The 10,422-nt window shown below is 42.4% G+C and overlaps 1 pseudogene; it reads right to left on the bottom strand.

Annotated features, from left to right (window-relative positions):
* Positions 1 to 9,487: 9,487 nt before the first annotated feature.
* LOC141410058 (olfactory receptor 2A12-like) lies at positions 9,488 to 10,422 on the bottom strand (annotated as a pseudogene).

Raw genomic sequence — 10,422 nt, 5'->3', positions numbered from 1 at the left:
ACAATTAGCATGCCTTGCTGACAATTCTGTCTTCAGAAAATCAAGACTCTTTATACCCTAGGGCTTGTCTCCTTAGAGGCTGTGGTGTTCAGGTGGGAAACTCTGGCACTGGAGACTCTTCCCTTCTCAAAATTACACATCACTCTTATAACTTGTATTCCTCTAATGCTTGGGGAATGCTAAGAATTCTCTAGGCTGGCAATTTTCCTGAATTTATCTTCTGAAGAAAGTTGTTAATGAACAAAGTATACTCTTAGGATTTATTCATCTTTTAGGTTTTCTTCAAGTTCAGACAATTCTGGGTTTTCAGATAAAACTTCTTTCAAAGCAGTTAAAAACAACTGGAATGTTTAAAAAATAGAATCCTATCAGAAAAACACGTAAAGACTAACTAATTTAAAAGGTTCATCCTGTGTCACCTTTTGCAAAGCAATTTAATATTTATCTGAAACTGGAGCTAAAGAAATTTGATTTGCTTTAATAGCAGTAGAAATAGTTTAGTTCCTGGTTAATGTGGCATCTGATGTGATTGTGTCTCACTAATGTGTGTGTGTGTGTTGTGTGTTGAAGACATGACTCTCTGGATATGCAGTCAGTTGTCACCATGAGTATCCAACCCATACTTACTGACCTCACAATAAGCCTGATCTTAACATGTGAAGTTGACAAATACAAGCTACTATCAATAACGAACATTTTCTAAGATAATAGTTTGAAGGTAATGAGTCTCTGATGATAACATACAATTATTTAACTTTTAAGTCCTGTTACCTTTTGAGCTTAAAAATAATTTTATTATATCTCCTGTAAGAGTTAAAGAAAGGAAAAGAAACACGAAACAGGGCTGTCAGAGACAGGTTTTCTTTAGGTAAAACCTGAGAAGCGCTCCTGGCCTACTTCGGTCAAGAGCACATTCTCTTACAGACTAAGAGTATACATTGGTTTTAGGGTGAGGGGGCTTATCAGAAACTTGGAATGTTTATGTGTGTGGAGAACTTTATGGTGGGGTTGGAATCTCCCTGGGAGGAGGGGAGGTTATCTTGGGGCAGATATCTTTCCAGCTCAGAGAGGAGTTATCTTGGCTAGCATGTCTCTGGTCGGGGAGCAGTTTGGAATGTTTCTGGTTGGAGATGTTATTTGTGGTTTATGGTCATGCTGACCTTAGCCATTAGGCTGATACCCTTTGGATTTAGGTGGTTATTATTAAGGCGAACTTTAGAATAAGCGGTTTGTCCAAGATAGCGATGCTTCTGCTCTGTCACCTCCAAAGTCAGATATGGTCATTATCTCCATTTTACATACAGGAGAACTGAGCTCCAAAGAGATAAGGTGTTTTTTCTAAGATCTTCACAAATTAAGTCAAGGCTAAAGTTCAGGGCACTTTCCACTGTCCTCATGATTTCTGGTAGCAGAGGAAGTTTAAGGCTAAGTCATTTGTGGAAACCAAGACACTCTCCTTGTAAATAAAAGTCTGAGTTACTGGAAACCACAGTTGGGGTAGATACAATGGAAATAGGAGAGGAGCTCATGAAAGTGAAATAGATCTGAAAGAAGAGTTTGGGAGATTGCAGACCAAGAATGGGAGTAGAGCTAGGGAAAAAAAATCACTCAACAAACATTTATTGTGAAGTTAATATTCCATTCTACAGTACTGTTTGTTTAGGCTACAGAATGCTGGTGAGGATGATCTAAAGCACCCATCAGAGCAACTTTCTTAAAAAGTTCCCAAGAAACACATCTGGATGCCAAGGCTCTGGCCCAGTAGTTGTGACTTAGAATAATAGTCCTAAATCTTTTCAACTTTCCTCAATTTTCAAAATTCCATCCATTATGTCAGTTAAGTTTCAGAAATCTCAGTTGGCTACTTGGGATGTGGCACAATATAATAGATAAGAGCCTGGACCTTGGAACTATGCTACCTGGGTTCAACTCTCAGCCATGTAACTTTCTAGCTGGGGCACATTTGGAAATTTATTCAATCTTCTTGTGCCTCTATTTCTTTATCTGTATAAAGGAGATAATAGTATCTACCTCTAGAGGCTTAGGTTTTTGGTTTTGTTTTTTTTTTTTTTTTTTTGAGACAAGTTCTCACTCTGTCACCCAGGTTGGAGTGCACTGGCATGATCTCGGCTCACTGCAATCTCTGCCTTCCAGGCTCAAAAGATCCTCCCACCTCAGCCTCCTGAGTAGCTGGGACTACAGGCATGTGCCACCATGCCCAGTTAATTTTTTAAAATATTTTTTGTACAGACAGGGTCTCACTATGTTGCTCAGGCTGGTCTTGAACTCCTGGGCTCAGGTGATCTACCTGTCTTGTCCTCCTGTGAAAAAGGCACTTTGTCTTGACAATGGACCACTGTATACATTATTTCCTTCAATTCCCTCCTCTTTTTCTTTTTACTCCCTTTGGTCCCATTTCCGCATTTATTTTTGTGTCCTTTGGTCCTGAAATCATTTCAAGAACTGTTGACTCTCTTCATTACAAGAGAGTAGATCTGGTTTAGTTTCTAATAATAGTTGATGTGGGCATTTTTCTGTTAATGACTGTTTCGATTAATTTTTGGGTTAACCCTCTAACACAGGGGATGCCCTACAGCTGTGAGGACTCTAGCCACTATTATAAAGAGTGTTAGAACGGAGGCTACCATTCCTTTCCATTTCCCGAACCAACTCTCTAGCCAATCAGTAAATGGGTCATTAATTCTGGCATTTTCTGCCAATTCATTGACTAAAGTTGTTAACCCTTGTAATGCCTTTGTGATGGTTTTATCTGGGGCAGTATTGTTAGGAATGAAAATGCAACACTTTTCCACCCAGCATGATGCATACATCCCCTTTTTCTGCTAAGATCATATCTAGTGCAAGTCTGTTCTCCCAGGCCACTTGGCTGGTGACATCTAACTGGCTAGCCACTCCTTTGAGAGCATCTCAAGTATAGTTGATGAATCTTTGTTGATTCTAATAGAGGTAATTAATCCAATTCACATTTTTATTAGTAGTTGACCACCAGAAAAGTGCTGATTTAAACCCAGCAGTTATTTGGCTTTGGGCCTTATATTTATTAGGTACTCCTTTAGGGACTCCAATTGAGTCAATATAAATGTTGGGTTCAAAAAAATTTGTTAGATCTCTCCGACTTCGGTGGCCACGTGGATTCCTGAGGATCTTATGGAATGCCAGGTTGAATGGAATGACCAATTGAACTAAGGCACAAGTCCTGCTCTAATTGGATGGTAATAGGTCATGGAGATTCCTCTTTCCACAATACCACCAGAAATCAGCCCAGGGTATATGAATAACAGAGTAGTTGCCTTTGTTTGACTCACCAGTAACGTTTAGTAAGTAGGTACAAGTTGAGAGTTCTATGGGCTTATTGAACTCTACCCCCTGCCTAGAGAGGCAAGAGGAGTGGTTCATATTTCCTGTGGAGAATGAGGGGATTGCTCCAGGGTCTGGTCTCCGCGAGGTGAGAAAGAGCAATGATAAACTTTTGCAAGTCTCATTTCCCCATGCATCCCTGTCCTGGTATACAGCCAACATGCAACGCATTCCATCAGCATTGGTATCCTATCCTAGGGTAAATGGAACCACTTGTGCCTGAGGCTGCCCTGCAGAGCATGCATAACAGTTTCCCTTATTAAGACTAGTACTGAAAATTTGACCCATTCAACCCAGGCATTTGCATTCCCATATTCAGTCTTAATTTCTAAAGTTGGCTTCAAATCAGTTACCTTAATTATTTTTACTATCTTAGGGTCATTGTCCGATGGGTTAAAGGAAGTAGTGGAACTGAGAGTTATAGTAATCCTGGATGGGCTCAGGTTGGAGTTGGTGACTAGTCTAAGAGCTAACCATCCCATGGGATCCCTTCCTGAGATACCTATTCCTAATCCATACCTCCAAGGTTCCTGGTCTAGAGCAGCTGGGTTATTTATGGTAATTATTATAGGATTGCATTATAAATTTCTACATTTATGTGGTGTGGAGCCCTTATGTAAATGTATTTTATTCTTTAAGGGTTTGTTTTGGAGAATGGTTCACCCCCCTTGAAATTGTGTGGTCCACCAGACCTCATTTCAGCTAGCACAGGGCTTTCCCTAATAGCAACTTGCTTCAGGACATAGATATTTGTCTGCTCATGACAGCTGCCTTTGGTTCCCTAAATTCCCACAATGTAAGACTTGGCAGGCATCGAACTTCATGGTCTGGGGGTGAAGGTTCTAATTATGTTGACTATTAGTTTGATTGGATATTCTTCTTCTACCGGGCTCCATCCAATAATTGTGTATAACCTCACCCCTGGTAGTGGGATTAATCATAACCACATCCACCCCCAGTGATGGAGCCTGCTCATAGCTTCCTTCCAGGTTTTCCTTAGAGTTAGCTTTAAAGGTTCCTTAGCTGATCTATACACTTCCCATTCACTCTTTTTCCTTCCTTCCAGGGGTTCTTTTACCAGTCTCTTGACCGTAGTGTAATGTGTCCACCCCTGTTCAGCTGTTTGGATGGTTGTCTCAGTGATCAGGAGCACTTGACAGGGACCTTCCCAGCTTGGGTGGAGCTTGTCTTTTTTCCAAGTCTTAATTAGCACCAAGTCACCAGGCTGGAAGTGGTGAACCGTGAATTCAAGAGGCAGAGTTTGAGTCAGAAGTCCTTCCAACCTAAGGGATGACAGGGTGGAGGATATGGCCAGTATATAATTTCTAAAAATTGGTCTTTGGTTTCCATAGTAAGAGGGTCAGTAGTCCTACCTAAATACTGGAGTCATAATAATTCATCAAGGGACAATCCCAAGTCTTCCCTTGGGACTGTCCTAATCCTAAGGAGTGCTATTGGGAGATGTTTGGTCCAAGGTATTTTAGTTTCTAAGATTAGTGTAGTAATATGCTTTTTGAGAGTCTGATTCATTCTTTCTAGCTTCGCAGAGGAAGGGGGATGCCAAGGTGTGGTAATTCCATCTAATGTGTAAACCTTCCATAATTCCCATTACCACCCTCAAGGTAAAGTGGCTCCCATTGTCTGAATTAATATTTTCTACCAGGCCAAATTTTGGTATAATTTGTTCTAAGATTACTTTGACTACATTCCTGGCGGTGGCAGTTGGGAGGTGGAAGGCCTCCGCCTAGCTGGAGAGGTGGTCTACCACTACCAGTAGATACTTTAGTCTCCGTATTTGGGGCATTTCTGTAAAATCTACCTGAATGCTTTGAAATGTCCTTAACCCGGGAGGTCTCCCTCCAGTAGTCTGTTTTCTAACTACCTTTTTGTTTATTCTCTGGCAGGTCACACAACCACCACACACTTGTTTAGCAAGGGTATAAAGTTTTATACACCCATAATTTTTGAGTATTGCATCACACATGGCCTGGGAACCCCAGTGACGTCCCTTATGCAGTATGGACATCAGTTCTCTCATTTTGGGTTTATCATTTTCCCCCCCATCAGGGAACACCCACCTTCCATCCTCAGTTTCAGTGGCCCCTATCTTGCCCAGCTCTTCCTCCTCCTCTTTAGAAAATTGGGGTCTCAGTACTACCTTAGGGATATCTGGGGATAGGCTAAACAATTTAACTTCTTCCTTCAGAGAGAGGCTTGCTTAGCAGCTTTATTTGCAAACCTGTTCCCTACAGCTTCTATAGTGTTTCTTTTCTGATGGCCACTTACATGAACTATAGCTACCTCTGCTGGAAGCAGGAGGCTTTCTAAAACTTGTTTAACAAATTCCCTATGTACCAATTCTTTCCCCCTGCTATTTATTGAGCCCTGCTCTGTCCAGATCTTTCCAGAGGTGTGTACTAATCCATAGGCATATTTGGAATTAGTATATATAGTGCCTTCTTAGCCTTCTAGGAGCTTTAGGGCCAGGTTAAGAGCATATAATTCACAGGTTTGGGCTGACAAGTTATTGGGTAATTTACCTTTTCTGCATAAGGATTGTTTGTTTCCATTAATGACAGCATGGCCATTGTGTCTTTTACCATCTATTACTCGGGATGACCCATCCACGAACTGCCTTATCACATCATGTAGTGGAATTTCTCTAAGGTCTGGTCTAATTTTAACTTGATATTCTATGATATCTAAACAGTTATGCTCTGATGGCTTCTTATTCTTTTCTTTTTTTCCACAAGAAACTGGCTGGAATCAAGCAAGTATCTGTTGTTAAGACCAAATTATTAAATTTTTTTAGTAATATGGCTTCATATTTTAAAATTTGGGAATCAGTCAACCATCTGCCAGCTCTTTGATTTAATATATTCTTAACCTGCTGTGGGGTGCTCACTACCAGGGCCCTACCAAAGGTCAGCTTCCAACTCTCCTCTACCAGCAGGGCTGTGACAGCTACTGCTTACTTGCACTTTTGTCTCTTTGTCTCCCATTTTTTACAGCCTCTCTCTCTCTCTCTCTCTCATACTCTTTCTTCCTTTTACATTCTCTCTCTCCCCAGTCTCACCTTCTGTATCCCTCTTTTATCTCTGTTTTTCCAGTCTCTCTCTCTCTCTCACTCATTTTCTTCTTCTATCTCTCTGTCATCCCGTTCCTTTCTCCCTCACATTCAGTTTATTCCTCTTTCTCTCTCTTGGCAAGAGTTGAGCTGTCCTGTGCCCTGGCTCCCCCGGTCCGTGTGCAAAGATGACAGCTCTGCCGAAACAACAAAAGATTTAGCTGCAGTTTTCATCAACAGCTTTCAGCAGCCGGTTCCCACATATAACTGTGCCTCCGGGTCTCCCCTGCCTTCAGGGTCAGCAGCTTAACTCTTTCTCTCTTCTTACAAAAGCCTTCTGAGCTTCCCTCAGTAATTCCTCAATTGGTTTCTCATTCCATCCATCAATCTTTTGCAGTTTTTTTAGTAATATCAGGCCAGTTTTTAGTCACAAAGTTAACCTTTAAAAGGCCCTGCCCTACTGGGTCCACCAGATCTAATCCTGAATGTTTTCTCATTTGGTTTCTGAGCCTCTGTAGAAATGCAGAGGGAGTCTCCTCTTTGTTGTTGTTGTTGAATCTTGAATGCTTTTGAGACATTCTGTGTCCTAGGAGTGGACTCTTTAATCGCTCTAATTATTAGCTCCGTAAGGCCTTGCATTTGGACCCAATCCCTGGGGTCCTTATTATCCCATCTGGATCCACATCTGGGAATTTCTGCTCAGTTGGCAGGACTCCTTGCCCAGGAGGATGCTATCTCTCACAAATGGTCATGGCTGCCCTTCTAATCATTCCCCTGTCTTCCCCAGTAAACAGCATATTCATGATTGACATCATCTCAGCCTAAGTATAAAAATTGGGTCCTAAAAATTGATCTAGCTGCTCCGCTAAACCGAAGGTATCTTCCAAGAATGGCCTCATTTCCTTTTTAAAATTCCTAATCTCAGTACTTGTTAGAGGTGCACTCACAAATCCAACTTCTCCCTGTCCCATAGGGACTTCTCTAAGCGGGTACATGTTAGACACCTGCTGTTTAGAAGGAATAGGGAAATTCTCAATGTCCTTCTTACATTGTTCTAATTCTTTCCTCAAGTTTGGATAAGGATTTAAGGGAGCACTGGGTTTAACTCTTTCATGACCCCCAGATTCTGGTTGCCCCCCTATCTCCCTGTCCTCTACATTATGAGATGTATGGTGGGGTAAGCATGTTAGGGGATCCCAGAGCTTTTCACTGGGTGAAGTCTCTTTACTATGCTCTTTTCCTTCCTCCTAAAGGGGGAACATAGGAGGTAATTCACTAATCCAACAAAGAGCGTAACCCATCTCCTCTTGTGAGGATGGGATTTTATCATTCACAAAGAGAATTAAAGATTGGCACACCCAATCCTCATCTGAACCAAACTTAGGCCAAAAGACTGAAGGCTGATGAAGGGGCACTTTGGGCCAGATAAAACAGCAATACTTAATCACCTTTTGCTTTTACTTGTCCCTGGTTCGAGCATTATCCCTCCAAACCTGCAGCATTCTCCTCAGTGGACTATCTAGGGGAACTTCAGAGGCGGTCTCTTTCCTTTGTTCCCGAGGCCTAGAATTCTTATTTCCCATTTTCAGTTAGTCTCTGTGTCTGAGCTTTTCCCTGTGTACTCAGCCCACCCCTACTGGAGATTTCTTGCACACCCTGAGAATAGCTTCATCCGTCTCCAGCCATTTCCCTCACAGGAGAACCATGGATTGGGACTTCACACTAGCTCTGTATCTAAGATATGTCTCAGCCACACACACTCGACCTCTGAAAATGCCCAACCACCAAGGCAGTACTTATCGTCCAATTTTCCTACCTTGGCTGATGCACAAGGCTACCTGGTTGCCGGGGTGCCTGCTTTTCTCCCTTTGTCACCTCCGTTGTCTCCTGAATAACATTCTTGGGTTTGTCTATGGCTTCTGTGGGGTGCTGGGACACCTGGGCAGAGCGGGCCACCTAAATCGGGTGGGACACCTCCCCTCTCAGCCAGTGTCTTACTCCACGCAGGCACAGAGATCCCTGTATGGGCCACCAAGTTGTGAGAAACAAACTCACCCATCCACACCCAAAGAATGGATGCAGAGACCTGGAGAGCAGCAAAAGTGAAACTTTTAATAAGACCCGATCATGCAAGATCAGGTGTCTGATGGGCAGGCACACCCAGCATGGTTTCAGGCAAGCAATTTATCCCCTAGCATGCAGGTCCCTCCCCTGCTTCCTCATAGGCTGCATATAATGGGGTCATAATCTTCCCAGACATTACGTATTGGTTGTTGGGGCTTTAGGCATTTTTCTTTAGGGTTGTCCTGCTGCCTTTTGTTGCAGCCCACAATACATTGCAATCCTAGCTAGCTCAGGGGCTCTTCAAGTATTTGACTTATGACCTAAGTGGCTGGGCAGGCTGATAAGAACAGACAAAGTGAGCTATTTTGCAGGCTAGTAAACTTTCATCTTAGACTAAACTTCTTTGGTTCAAGTGATAGCAACTAAGGAGGGGGCCCTGACAAGCAGGCATCGACTTTCCATGTAGGGGCCTAGTATATCCTGTTTCTTCTGTAATTTTCTGGCCTAAGCCAATTCACGGCACTTTGTCTTGGAAATGGAACACCGTACACATTATTTCTTTAACGCCCAAAGTGCTGGGGTTACAGACATAAGCCACTGCACCCTGCCTAGAGTTATTATAAGAATGAAAATAAGTACATATAAAGCGCTTAGACAGTGACTGTCATATAGAAAAGCTCAATAAAGTTAGCTATTATTATTTAGGCACAATGAATTTCATAAAACACATTTTACAGATATGGAAACTCAATCCCGGAGAAGTTAGATAAATTTTCCAAAGCCACAGAAGATCAATGACCTTGAACAAAGTTCTCTGAGTCCTTCCTTTATGTTTTCATTGGCAAATTAATATGAAAGTGTTTTTTTCTTAAGTATCTTGCTGATCCAGAGAGTCCTTATTCACTCTAATGACTTCGATGAAAGTGTGAGGGGTGTAGACAAGAAATCAGAAGCACTGCAAACAGTCTTATCCATGATCTATTGAATGTCCTCACTCATTTGAATTAACTTGAGGAAAGCCCTCTCCGCATTCTTCTTCCAGAGGCTGTAGGTAATGGGGTTGATGAAAGCAGAGATGACATTGTAGAACGGAGTCAGTCAGCTTCTTGTCATCCTCTGAGAGACTTCAGAGCCAGGCTTCATGTACATGAGCATGCACGAAATACAGAACATGGTGACCACAGTGATATGTGGGGATCATAATCTGACCTTGGTGGAGTGAATCCTTAGAATAGCATGAAGATACAAACATGTGAGGCCAGGATGAGGGATAATGGGATCAGAAGCAATATGAAAGCCAAGATAAAGTCTATTTGGTCTTTGAGGGATGTGTCTGCACAGGCCAACTTCAAGATAGCGGGAATTGTTTTTTAAGTGGTTGGTCTCATTGGGGCAGATTCACTGCAAAGACTGTGTATACAAGGGCACAGAAGAAGAGACCACGAAAGGCAAATCTGACTGCCAGGAATACACACAGGGTCTGGCTCATCTGGACCCCAGAATTGGGTGGATAGTATATTGCAATGTACCTGTCGTAGGCCACAGGTGCAAAAATCTAGGTCTCAATGATGCCCACAGTCAGGAAAATGTACAACTGGACCACATACTCAACATAGGAGATGGCTTGATTATAGCTTACAAAATGGACCAACATCTGTGGCACTGTGGTGGCGGCATAGCTGAGATCCAGAAGAAATACATGGATGGGGGTGTGGAGGCATGCATCTACTCTGATCATGGTAACAATGAGCTCATTGCCCAGGACTGTAAATAAGTAGAGGAAGAGAAAGAAAAAGAGTCCAGTTGGTCCTGGGATTTCTGGAGAAGCCCAGGAGGATCAATTCAGTTACAGAGCTGTGATTTTTCCAGACTTCACTATGCGTGGCCTTCCTTCTGAGGAAAGAAGAGGACAT

This window comes from Macaca fascicularis, chromosome 1 (genome assembly GCF_037993035.2).
Source record: "Macaca fascicularis isolate 582-1 chromosome 1, T2T-MFA8v1.1".
Taxonomy (NCBI): Eukaryota; Metazoa; Chordata; class Mammalia; order Primates; family Cercopithecidae; genus Macaca; species Macaca fascicularis.
The sequence above is the reverse complement of the archived record's forward strand: the minus strand, read 5'-3'. Positions and strand labels throughout refer to the sequence as shown.